This window comes from Sinohyriopsis cumingii, unplaced genomic scaffold (assembly GCF_028554795.1).
Source record: "Sinohyriopsis cumingii isolate HCF-2022 unplaced genomic scaffold, ASM2855479v2 utg000160l, whole genome shotgun sequence".
Taxonomy (NCBI): Eukaryota; Metazoa; Mollusca; class Bivalvia; order Unionida; family Unionidae; genus Sinohyriopsis; species Sinohyriopsis cumingii.
Window position 1 is genome coordinate 2,916,507 of NW_028315873.1, and position 14,113 is coordinate 2,930,619.

Genomic DNA, 14,113 nt, shown 5'->3' on the forward strand with positions numbered 1-14,113 from the left:
AGGCTTTAAGGGGCGACACATTAGACAGAAGTGATTGGGGAGGGGTTAGATAGATAGATAGATAGATAGATAGATAGATAGATAGATAGATAGATAGATAGATACACACAGATATGAATATTACTTCCTTCTATCCAGGAGGATCATCAAAGGGTATGAGTTGTACAAAAATATACTTAAGCCACAAGCAGGATGGATGCATTATTCATTTTCACTTATGCAGCTAGATTAAATTGTTGATTTTACTCATATATTGATATAGATTTATAACGATTCAAAGATGTATCTCATCTTCACGATCACGACGTATTTCTTGTTCCCCAGTTGTCGTCCAGTGGTCAGGTATCTTCCACGCATGACCGCCCCTCACAGTTAGCCGAGGGGTCTCTCTAGATCCTTCATATTCCTTACAGACACATTGGTCCGAAAGCTTTGGCCCCTCGCTGTGAGTAAATCAATACCGTCTTCCGAGACAACGTCATCACCTACAGTAGCTTACGAGTTGCACGACACCATACATATTTCAAAGTGAATCTGTATGTCTTTTTGTTATCATTTTGTTTAAACTATGTACATTTGTTATTATCCTCTTTACATTAACATACTTAATAAAAAAAGTTAAAATATTTTCATTCTTGTTTTGGTCTTGGTATATCAACCATACTGATTCAAATCTATTTACCAATAAATATTCAATATATTTATAAGTCTCATTTTGAAAAATTTGAAAGCAAACTATAAAATATAAAAATGTGGCATAAATGTTAGAAAATCCATTAGTAATTGGAGAAAGTCACTTATAGAATTATAGGAACAATTGACAGACATGTGGCAGGGGGATCCCTCTGTTTTTCTTGAACTAAGAGAAGAGTACGCTATGAATTGGGAGAGTTGTTGCAATGTTTCTTATGGAAGCTAGCCAGGATAGAACCGAATAACGTAATCTACATGGTAGAATTTAAGACTCACTAACGCCAGTTGACGTTCTGCAATTAACTCGAACTGTGGACGTCGTGCAACTTTTCTCCAAAGATCTAAGGTACACTGTAACTTTACATGCACTAAAACGTAAAGTGACGTCAACTCATACCTTTTGACACCGTAGTTGGTCATGCAATAGAATAGTAGCAATATAAGGTAAAGTGACGTCAACACATACCCGTTTGACACCGTAGTTGGTCATGCAATATAAGGTAAAGTGACGTCAACACATACCCGTTAGCCAGGATAGAACCGAATAACGTAATCTGCATGGTAGAATTTAAGACTCACTAACGCCAGTTGACGTTCTGCAATTAACTCGAACTGTGAACGTCGTGCAACTTTTCTCCGAAGATCTAAGGTACACTGTAACTTTACATGCACTAAAACGTAAAGTGACGTCAACTCATACCTTTTGACACCGTAGTTGGTCATGCAATAAAATAGTAGCAATATAAGGTAAAGTGACGTCAACACATACCCATTTGACACCGTAGTTGGTCATGCAATATAAGGTAAAGTGACGTCAACACATACCCGTTTGACACCGTAGTTGGTCATGCACTATAACATAAGGTGATACCTTTTAACATCAATTTGATGGCATCCTCCCTTGACTCGAGCCATTCAGCCAAATTACACTTTCATACTTGATGACGAATCAACGAGAGAGAGACAGACAGACAGAGAGAGAAAGAGAGACAGCCAGACAGAGAGAGATGAGAGTCTGCTCAGATTATACACCAACAAATTTGTACCTCAGGCAAGAGCTGATCTGCATACATTTTTCGTCCTAAAGTACGATGCTATACATGTAACAACAACGACCTTACTAACGCGTTAATTTACCTGTGTTGTACCATACCAGTATACAATATATTGTGATTGATACAATCCGTCAAAACAGACTCACACATTGTATCAGACTTACCTGTCTTGTAATTTAGGTAATGAATACGCCGACCGTGCTGGAATAAGAATTGCTCGATATGTTCTATTTATGTCTTTAAACACGTGGGCTGAAAAAAAATGCTTTATCGAAGAACTGTCACTATGGTCCAGCACTGTCTACGTCTATATCACTATTCTCTATGGTCCACCTCTGTCTACTTGTACGTCACTATTCACCATGGTCCATATATACGCAATTATTCACTATGGTCCATCACTGCCTACTTGTACGTCACTATTTTATATGGTCCACCTCTGTCTACTTGTATCAATATTCACCATGGTCCATATATACACAAGTATTCAATGTGGTCCATCAGTGCCTACTTGTACGTCACCTTTCTCTATGGTCCATCACTGCCTTCTTGTACGTCACTATTCTCTATGGTCCATCACTGCCTACTTGCATGTCACTATTCTCTACGGTCCATCACTGCCCACGTGTACGTCTTTATTCTCTATGGTCCACCTCTGTATACTTGTATCACTATTCACCATGGTCCATATATACACAATTATTCACTATGGTCCATCACTGCCTACTTGTACGTCACTATTCTCTATGGTCCATCACTGCCTACTTCTACGTCACAATTCTCTATGGTCCATCACTGCCTACTTGTACGTCACTATTCTCTATGGTCCATCACTGCCTACTTCTACGTAACTATTCTCTATGGTCCACCTATGTATACTTGTATCACTATTCACCATGGTCCATATGTACACAATTATTCACTATGGTCCATCATTGCCTCCTTGTACGTCACTATTTTCTATGGTACATCACTGCCTACTTGTATGTCACTATTCTCTATGGTCCATCATTGCCTACTAGTGCGTCACTATTCTCTATGGTCCATCACTACCTACTTGTACGTCACTATTCTCTATGGTCCATTACTGCCTACCTGTACGTCACTATTTTCTATGGTACATCACTGCCTACTTGTATGTCACTATTCTCTATGGTCCATCATTGCCTACTAGTGCGTCACTATTCTCTATGGTCCATCACTACCTACTTGTACGTCACTATTCTCTATGGTCCATTACTGCCTACCTGTACGTCACTATTTTCTATGGTACATCACGGCCTACTTGTACGTCACTATTCTCTTTGGTCCACCTCTGTCTACTTGCATCACTATTCACCATGGTCCATATATACACAATTATTCACTATGGTCCATCACTGTCTACTAGTACGTCAATATTTACTATGGCCAAGCAATATCTACTTATATACATTACTCTTCCCCATGGTCCAGCTCTGTCTACTTACATACACCACCATTCACTGTCGTCTAGCTCTGTCTACTTATATACTGCTGTTTACTATGTCCAAGCGCTATTTATTAAATACAATATGATTCCGTATGGTGCATCTTTTTACAATAATGAAATCAGGGAAATTATTTTTTGCGCTAAGTTTATTATTTTCAATACAACAATGGAGAATTCAAATTATTGACTCTGACACTGAGTTAATTAGAAATTAAACACACTCATCAGTATATACATCTTGCGCATCCAAAAATAGGACAGCGTTTTTCGGCGTTTCTCTGCCTATGTAATACCTTTCTTATGCTACAAAATAGACTTGTCAATTAATTAACCAAATAATGTATCATTAAATGCATATCGTAATGTATCAGACCAACTGTATCACCGGCCACTTATAAAGAGTATGATATCAGCCGGTTAAACAAAGATAAATCGTATCACGACTTGTAAGCGTGTCATATGAGAGGGTCATACTCAACATATTACCTTGGGATGATACAGCATTCCGGATCAACGTATTGGTGTGTGTGTGTGTGTGTGTGTGTGTGTGTGTGTGATTTAGATTTTTGACGTAGCTTTAAAATAAATTCAGTCATATCGCTACGACGTCGGCAGTGTGACTGTTTATTTTGATGTCTAGCACTGGGGCATCATGCCGCAGACATGTAGCATGATGTCCCACCCAGATACATTATCCTGACACCAGGCCGACCAATCCTAGCACTAAGCTCTTAATGCTGAGAGCCAAGCGAGGTAGATGTTGGTACCATTTTTGTAAGTCTTTGATATGACTCGGCCGTGGTTCGAACCAACGACCTCCCGCACCCGAGGCGGACGCTCTAACCACTAGGCCACCGGATCGGTCAACGTGATATTGGTGCATTTATATGTATACATGCACACATGAACATAACCCAACCGAAACATACGTACTCGCGTTTGTGCATAAATTCATACATCCATAGGAACATACAGACGTCGTTCACAGTAAACATGGATTAAAGGATTAATACCGCGATAGAGAAAGGGGTTAAAGGCGCATTGTTTGTGTTTTATTTTCTCGTACATAGAGAGTATCCATTTTCTGCTCATGTTTAACTTTGCTCAATGACATTGTAATATTTCTAGCACTTAATGGAGTACTGCAGTAATCGATTAAACGGTACAGTTAATCACCTTATCTGATCATGTCCATTCGGAACAGAACACGCGTCATGTCAATAATAGACTTTATTGTGAAAACATGATTTATCTAATTTTCCGCCTAACCATGTCCCTGCTATGGGTACACTCACTTGGCAGTTCATCACGTTACAAAACTTAAAAGTCAATATCAAATTCTGAATTAGCAGATACAAATTCTTTTGCTTTGTTTTCCATAGTGAAAGAGAAAAGGAAAGAGAGGGAATTCCATTATGTCACGTGTCACATGCTGTATTATCATCCAATGTCCTCACACCTTGATGTTATTTCATAGAACAGCATTTATGCAATGAATAGGTCAGATTTTATCAATTAAAACAGATTTTATTTAATGGCTGGATCAGCTGACATCAATTAAAACCGAATTTAGGTAACGATTGGATTGGATATTATCAATGTTTTAATAAGATAATGGTTCGGGTGTCATCAAGTAAAACAAAATTAATTCAATAATTGGATCAGCTGTTATCAATCGGAACAGAATTACACAATAACAGGGGCTGATGACATCAATTAGAACTTAATTGTTTGCAATAAGTCCGATGACATCAAATAGAACTGCAATTATGCAATGATTGGGTCAGATGACAAGAAGTATAATTGAATTTATACAGTGATTGGGTCCGAAAACATCAATTAAAACTAAATGTATGTAACTACTGTTCAGATTACTACAATTAGAACTTAGCTTATACGATGATTAGGTCAGACGACATCAGTTAGAGCTGAATTTCTACAATGATTGGGTCACATGGCATCAATAAGAATTGAATTTATACCATGATTGGGTTAATTAGAACTGAATTTCTACAATGATTGAGTCAATGGTTGAGTCAGTTAGAACTGAATTTGAACAATGATTTGATCAATTAGACCTGAAAGTGAATTGATACAATGATGGGTCAGACTCCATCAATTAAAAGTGAATTTATACAATGATTGGGTCAGATTCCATCAATTAAAAGTGAATTTATAGAATGACTGGGTCTGATGACATCACTGAGTATTGAATTTAAACCATTATTGGGTCAATTAGAACTGAAAGTGAATTTAAACACTGATTGGGTCAGATTCCATAAAAAAGTAAATTTCTACAATGATTGGGTCAGATTCCATCAATCAAAAGTGATTTACACAATGATTGGGTCAGATTACACCAATTAAAATGATTTTTTTCAGTGATTTGGTCAATTAGAACTGAAAGTGAATTGATACACTGATTGGTCAGATTCCATAAAAAAGTACATTTCTACAACGATTAGATCAGATTCCATCATTCAAAAGTGAATTTATGCAATGATTGGGTCAGATTCCATCAATCAAAAGTGAATTTGTACAATGATTGGGTCAGATTCCATCAATTAAAAGTGAATTTGTACAATGACTGGGTTTGATGACATCAGTAAGTACTGAATTTAAACCATTATTGGGTCAATTAGAACTGAAGGTGAATTTATACACTGATTGGGTCAGATTCCATAAGAAAGTAATATAGACAATGATTGCGTCAGATTCCATCAATTAAAAGGGAATTTATACAATGATTGTGTCAGATTCCTTGAATTAAAAGTGAATTTATATAATGGCTGGTCAATTAGAACTGAATTTATACAATGATTGGGTAAATTAGAACTGAAAATGAATTTATACAAGAATTGGACATCAATTAGAAGTGAATTTTAACAATGACTGTGTCAGATGAAATCAGCGATTACTGAATTTCTACAATGATTTGGTCAATTGGAACTGAAAGTGAATTTCTACAATGATTGCGTCAGATTCCATAAACAAAAGTAAATTTCTACAATTACTGCGTCAGATTCCATAACAAAAGTGAATTTATACAATGAAGGGGTCAGATTCCTTCAATTAAAAGTGAATTTATATAATGACTGGGTCAGTTAGAACTGAATTTATAAAATTATTGGGTCAATTAGAACTGAAAGTGAATTTATACAATAATTGGGTCAGATGACATCAATTAGAAGTGATTTTATACAATGACTGGGTCAGTTAGAACTGGATTTATACAATGATTTGGTCAGATGACATCAATTGGAACTGAATTTATAATGTGATTGGGTCAGACCACATTGCGGCTAGAGCAACATGATTCCTCAGAAGATGCGAAAGGTTTGTGACTTTGGTCTTAACATAATCTCTCTCTTTCTCTCTCTCTCTCTGGCAAAATTAACTTACATATTATTTGTGATAAAAATACATAACAATTCCTCATAAATGGAATAGAAGATAAATAGTTTCCAAATATTTCCATTTAATGACATGAAAACATGAAACAAGAGTAGCTTCAACTATACTTTATGCACAATGGTCAGTTTTTGATGACATTCAAGTCACTGTGACCTTAAAAATGTATTACACTTAGTTTTGCTTTTGCCCCATTTACAGTATAATATCAGTTTGCTTGCGGTAAATAATGCAAGACTATATTTTAGCTGAGGGAAATCATCAATCTTCGACACGGGTCAATATGACCTTGACCTTTGACCTTTTGATCTCAAAAGCAATATCTGTATCTCACATTTCCAGTACACTCACCCCATTAGGTATAGTCAAAGTAAATGTTATACAACAAGAGTTATTGTACCGAATTCATGTTTTCTCTTCAATCACTGTAACCTTGAACGTTCAGCTATTGCGTCCACAATTATTTATTTCTATTGGCTGCATCAAGTGAATGCAGTTTACCAAGTTTGATCAAGTATGAGCTGTAGATATAACATTATTGTAGGGGACTACTTTACTATTTCAGTCGCTGTGAAATTGACCTTCGATCTATTGAGCTCACTTAAATGTCTTTATTGCCACTGGTGCAAGCAATATATGAGGTTGATTATGAAATCCAGTGAAGAAATATTCTGCAGAAACGATTAACTACTTCAATGACTGTGACCTTGCTCTTTGGGGTACTGAACGAGCAACCAATTTATGGGAGGGTATCGTTTGGGGGTTGGGTTGCCTCCAGTGTAAGTCATTCACACATGTGGGTAAAAGCTGATACGAAACTTAAGATACAGAAAGGAAAAACAGATAACAGCTGCACTGACGCACGGACGAACATACGGGCTTACAGACAACGTTATCACAACATACCCTCTGTCTTGCGAAAACCAACTATATAATCAAATGACTGAATGTGTCACGGATTATTGGAGAGATACAGTGGTTCGTGCACGAATATATTTGTTCGGTTGGGTGATTGCGTAGGTAAGTATGAAGGTAAGCAGATAGGTAGTTTGACTGGTTGCTTGGTAGGTAGGTAGTTAGGTCGGTAGGTAGGTAGGTAGGTACGTTTTTAAGTGGTTAGGAAGTTTGGCTAGTAGGTACGAAGTCTTGCCCGACGCATTAGGTCATTTACAAATTAAACACATCGTTAATCTGATAGATATCTGACAGATACACAAATATTGAAAGAAATGATGAATATATTATTTATTTGATTGATCCATCGATTAATTGATCTAGATGTTCAACCAGATCTTTATTCTCATAGTAATAAGACATCCATATACATTGTGAGGTATACGACTATTTGCTAAAATGCCTTAATGGTGTTGATCAGCTGATAAAGTTTAAGTAACAAGTTTTGAATGAGTGATGAGCCTAAATTTGTTTACCCCAAGTCCTTGTACAACCCAAGGGTACCATCCTTCTTCTTTTTGACCGAAAGACCGTAGTCAATATTCCTTCTTAACGCTGTAATTTGCATTGTACGCCTTACCTGTAGCGATCGGTTCAAGTTCTCAATCTTCTTAGAAGTGCAGACTGGGCTAATATTATTGATTATTCGATTGTTTGTCCGATTAAACATTTGATAGGCGAGTTCTCTGTCATATTCTTGCCGGGATTGCGTGTAGTGTTGTTGTACCTGTAAGGTGAGGACAGGGATATTGGAACGCTCAATATTGAACACTAAAATCACAACATGGACATGTTTGAAGCGGTTAGTGATAGTTAAGTTTAAAGTTAAATTTGGCTGTTGAATCATATAACGGAAATCTTTACTGGAATACCTGTCAAAGCCTTTGGGTCGTAGAATTGGATTTTACCGTTAACGAAGGTATGATCTTTATTTATTGGAGAGAGAGAGAGAGAGAGAGAGAGAGAGAGAGAAGATTTCTTGGTTATTGTCAATATGTGATATATTTAATACATTTTTCGTGGGTTCGTTGTTATTGTCAATATTTAATATATCTGACACATTTTTCGTGGGTTCATTGTTATTGTCAAATTTTGATATATTTGAAACATTTTTCATGGGTTCTTTTCTGGTCAATATCTTCTATATTTGACACATTTTAGTTGGTTCGTTGTTATTGTCAATATCTGATATATTTGACACATCAGTTCGTATAATCGTACGTTCATTTGAACTATATTTAAGTGAAATACAATTATTAATAACGCATCGAACGTGTTGCAGAGTATTGTTAGAGTAGATACTATCTTTACGCTTGTATGTCGACAGACCTCTTCTTGTTCCATCTTTGAAATAGTTTGACATTTAGGTCTGCATTTCAAGTCACGTGTCTATAATTTGTCATAAAAATGGTTCCAAGGAAATACATGTATCCTTTTACCGTCACCTGTCTCTAAAATTTATAATGTAGAGGGATGCAAAACATTCCGTACATCTTATTGGATAACTGATTCTAACAAGTCCGAATTAGTCCAGCCTATCATATTGCTGATCGGACGATCTTGTTTTCCGATTGAATAGATTTACATTCCACTTCACACTGACACTCAGTTGTTTAGTTTGGACCCGCAACATTAGGACCATCGCTAAGTCGTCCCCAGATATCGTGTTTGTTGTTCCATTTCCTGTCATCTTCTCACCTGGGAAGGAAGGTTGAGAGCGGCACATCGTAAATCATTACAGAAGACTCGCGTCGTTCCATATTTTTAATATTAAGTAAAATGCAGCATAGCAAATGTGATACGAAATATCAAGTAAAATGCAGTATAACGAACGTGATAAGAAATATCAAGTAAAATGCGATATAGCGAACGTTATGCAAAATATCATGTAAAATGCGACATAACGAACGTTATACAAAATGTCAGAAATAAAGCAACACTCTGTTAGCAATGGAGATTATTAACACATGGAAGCAAATAAAACAAACCGCTTTTCATTTTCCAACGTAATGTCGTTCCATATACCATGTCGAATTATTGACCTTCATGTATACTAGGAGCTGCTTCACCTCTCTCTCTCTCTGGTATACGGAATTGTGTTTCGTGTACGTAGACTACGAGCTACTTCAACCATCACTCTGATTTATGTAAGCATTTGTCTTTCACGTGGAAACATAACACAATTAATTTTACTATATATTCTCAACATTTGTTTCACAGTACTGAAATTTCGTTTGTGTCAAAATGACAATGATTCCAAGTATCGAGACTACGAACTATTTCGCCCCTCTCCATGATATACGCAAATAATCGTATTTCATGTATATAGACAGCGATATATATATATATATATATATATATATATATATATATATATATATCAGATATACACAAGTCGGTTTCTTACGTTAAGTTTCGTTCTAGACACCAAAGACGCTGACCTATAAGGCCATTGCGACAAAAAACCAGTCCAATGATAACGTTTCAGTTGAAATTTCCATGCCTTATGTCGAGAAATCCAATATAACGTGTTGGATCAAATTGCAAGTCCTTAATATTCCATTTTCTATATCGAGATTTTAGATTTTATATGTTGAATTCTATAGCGGTGGTTTAAATTTATATTTCCTATGTCGGCGATTTACAGTGTATGTTTTGAATTTCACAGCGGTGGTTGAAATTTCAGTATTGTACGTTGAGAATCCTTAATTCACACGTCGTATGCAGCTGTTTGTGATGAAAGTTCCATTTCATATGGCGAGTATTTAGATTTCGTCTGTGAATTTCACAGCAACGAGAAGCATTCCCATTCTTATGAGGCGTCGTAGCGGATAAAAGCTGGTCAAATGAGAAAGTTGCAGTTGAAATTTCGATGCCGTACGTCGAGAAACCCAATATCACGTGTTGGATCAATTTGCATGCCCTTAAAGTTCAATTTTCTAGTTCGAGATTTTAGATTTTATATGTTGAGTTATATAGTGATGGTTTAAAATTATATTTCCTATGTAAATGTTTTAGTGTATATTTTGACATAAAAGGCGGTGGTTGAAATTTCAATATCAAATGTCGAGAATCCCTAATTCAAACACTGAATGTAACTGTTTGTGATGAAAGTTCCATTTCATATGGCGAGTGTCTACATTTCATCTGTTGAATTTCACAGCAAAGAGAAGCAGTGCCGTATGAAACCCTGTGGAGGCCCTTAAGTAGTCGAACTATTGGGGTCTCCTTCGCAAATTATCTCCTAATATGTTTTATCAATAGTATTTTGATCCGTTGTCGGGGGGGGGGGGGGGGCCTAGGCCGATGCCTACTCTGCCTATTTGATAATCCGGCACTGACAAAAAGGAGCCTGTTTATTAAAACATAACGCGGTCCGTTCACGAGAGCGACCTCTAGTGACCAAATTCATAGTAACTTTCAAACTGTAAATGCATGAAATGTAATGGCGCATCATAATTGAATACACGAATGATGTATCTTAATACTCGTTATTATTTGGAATTGCTTATCATAACATGATCAGGACCTGGCCTGACCTGAATGTGAATCCAATATTCAAAAGTTCATCAGAGGAGCCCATGCCTGATTTAGCATTACATCTTCATATAAAAGTCGATTACTACTAAACGATCACATTTAATACTCCATTTTCATGCATGATTCATGTCTAAAGGCCATATCATCTTGGAGGTCACGGGGTTATTTATTGACCGGCCTTGTAGTATTTACTCGTATTTTAATGCTGAGTTTTAATGTATTTACTTAAGGACAGATGTCTTCTAATACTTTTAGTATATATTTTTATGTTCTGTATGCGAACTCTTATTGGTGTTCTGTATGCGAACTCTTATTGGTGTTCTGTATGCGAACTCTTATTGGTATTCTGTTTGCGAACTCTTATTGGTGTTCTGTATGAGAACTCTTATTGGTGTTCTGTATGAGAACTCTTATTGGTGTTCTGTATGCGAACTCTTATTTGTGTTCTGTATGAGAACTCTTATTGGTGTTCTGTATGCGAACTCTTATTGGTGTTCTGTATGAGAACTCTTATTGGTGTTCTGTATGAGAACTCTTATTGGTGTTCTGTATGAGAACTCTTATTGGTGTTCTGTATGGGAACTCTTATTGGTGTTCTCTATGAGAAGTCTTATTGGTGTTCTGTATGCGAACTCTTATTGGTGTTCTGTATGAGAACTCTTATTGGTGTTCTGTATGCGAACTCTTATTGGTGTTCTGTATGAGAACTCTTATTGGTGTTCTGTATGCGAACTCTTATTGGTGTTCTGTATGAGAACTCTTATTGGTGTTCTGTATGAGAACTCTTATTGGTGTTCTGTATGAGAACTCTTATTGGTGTTCTGTATGAGAACTCATATTGGTGTTCTGTATGAGAACTGTTATTGAAATCACTGTGGCCTAAACTAACTGTATACATTTTTCATTAAAAAGAAATGAAAACATTTATAAAACGAGCCGTATTTCAAAGATACAGCGTATATACTATATACTTTATATCACATGCAAATGCGCACAATGGCATTTCCAGCGAATTAAGACTGACTGCAGGCAACTATGTATTGACGGAATGAATGAAGTTAACACAACCATTTCCAGAGTGTATGCGAGTTTTCGCAATCTCCTTTTCAAACTGATAAGTTGCTTCTTTAGTTTTTGAACTTCCATTTTCAGTCTATTGAGTAAATAAATATAAGACACACTTACTACTGAAACACGAAAGATGGTTTAAGTGACAAAAATAGAGCACTACAAACACAGCATAATTATGTACTTGAACGGAGATCGCTTAGCATATTGGAACAAGTGGGAAAAATACACTAAGCAAAATGAAGTACCAACAAGCGGTAATTCAAACATTTCAGTGTAATACAACTGATCTAAGTCGTTGGTGTCATTTAATTAACATTACTACCAAACATACAACTGTTTCTATTTTCCTTTTCCATCTATCCACTTTCCAGTAATTTGTGTGTTTATATTTTGCCTTCATTCATAGGTCCAGAGATATCATCGCATACACAGGCAACAATCCGCCACGATCTCCTTTTCACCGATCTTTGTTGGTATTTTTCAATCTACAATGGTTGAGAGAGAGAGAGAGAGAGAGAGAGAGAGAGAGAGAGAAGGGGGGGGGGGGGAGAGGAGAGATGTTGTAGCTGGCCTGGGGAAACTTACCATGAAGGCATTTATTCATAGGCTATCACTATGTTTTTATATTGATTGATTAGCTTGCTGCCTTACCAACTAACTCACTGAGAGAAAGAAAGGCTGGAGATGGGTAGAGTAAGTGACCTTATGACCTTTTGATTTTAAATATTCTGTTTGCAGACCCTTAATAATAGGCTTTATAAATAGGAAGAAAGAAATTAAAACAAACATAGTAATAAATAGATTAATGTCTTCATCCTGACCAACAAATGTACCATAATATATTGACAAGTTATTACAAGTGTCATTCATTAGTATTATGAACACTGTAATAAAATATCATGGTACTTGTTGGATATTTGGTGCAAGTTCCGTTTTCTTTTTCTCTCTCACTGCACAGGCATCCCCGTATTCTTCCCCTTTTGAGAGAGAGAGAGAAAGAGAGAGAGAGAGAGAGAGAGAGAGAGAGAGAGAGTGTTTATATTCCATATTTAATTCATTTAGAAGATGGGGATTATTATTATTCTTTGTTATTTTATTACCACCCTAATGATTACCAGTGCAAATTCATCACAGATTTGGGGAATATAGAATCGATGGCCTGCTGTTAAAATATAACTAGAACATGAAACACTATTTATATATGCGTATCAATGCACCATGGGCGGATCACAATTTGATATACTAGTAGCACGGGCATATCAAATTGCTTTATACCAGGCCCAACACAGGTAGGCATGCAAAAGAAGATGTATTTTAAATTTGATCTATATGTTTAAATAATATTAAATAATGGTCCAATGATTTATTGACAGGTGGTAACAACGTATATAACACAAGATACCTTATATCCGTTTACTCTCTAACAGTATAATGGACATGACTATCAATGATATGTTGACCACGTTTGTTGCCTACTAAACGTGACCATGTTTGTTTGGTTACTAAACTTGACCATGTTTGTTGGGTTACTCAATGTCACCACGGTTGTTTGGCTACTAACTGTCGCCATGTTTGTTTGCTCTAAAGACTTTATATTGCTCTTCTTGTTGTGCAGTTGACCTTACCGGACAGAACTCATCCCGTTTTAATGAAACTGTGACATCTTGTTGCGTAACTAAACATTCCGGACAGAAATAAACACTTCCGTCTAAAGTGGCATAATTTTGGCGCAATTAACGGAAATCACCCCCTTTTAACGAGACTGAATCATCTTTTCTCCCAGAACAGAAATCAGACATTCAATAGATATTTTGTGATCTTGTTGGGTAAAGGAACTTTCCGGACAGAAATTACTCCTTCTATCTTAACCGGATCATGTTGTTGCGTAATTGATCTTAACGGACAGAAATTATCCCAT

General features: G+C 36.4%; 1 protein-coding gene across 9 annotated transcripts in view; it reads left to right on the plus strand.

Moving 5' to 3' along the window:
• Positions 1–8,305: 8,305 nt before the first annotated feature.
• LOC149774642 (cytosolic carboxypeptidase 3-like) overlaps positions 8,306–14,113 on the plus strand; it is a 365,035-nt gene continuing 359,227 nt past the window's right edge. For all 9 annotated transcript variants that reach the window (XM_089944927.1, XM_089944928.1, XM_089944935.1 and 6 more), the window contains exon 1: positions 8,306–8,503. The gene's annotated coding sequence lies outside the window, so the exon portion shown is untranslated. The remainder of the gene's footprint in view (positions 8,504–14,113) is intronic.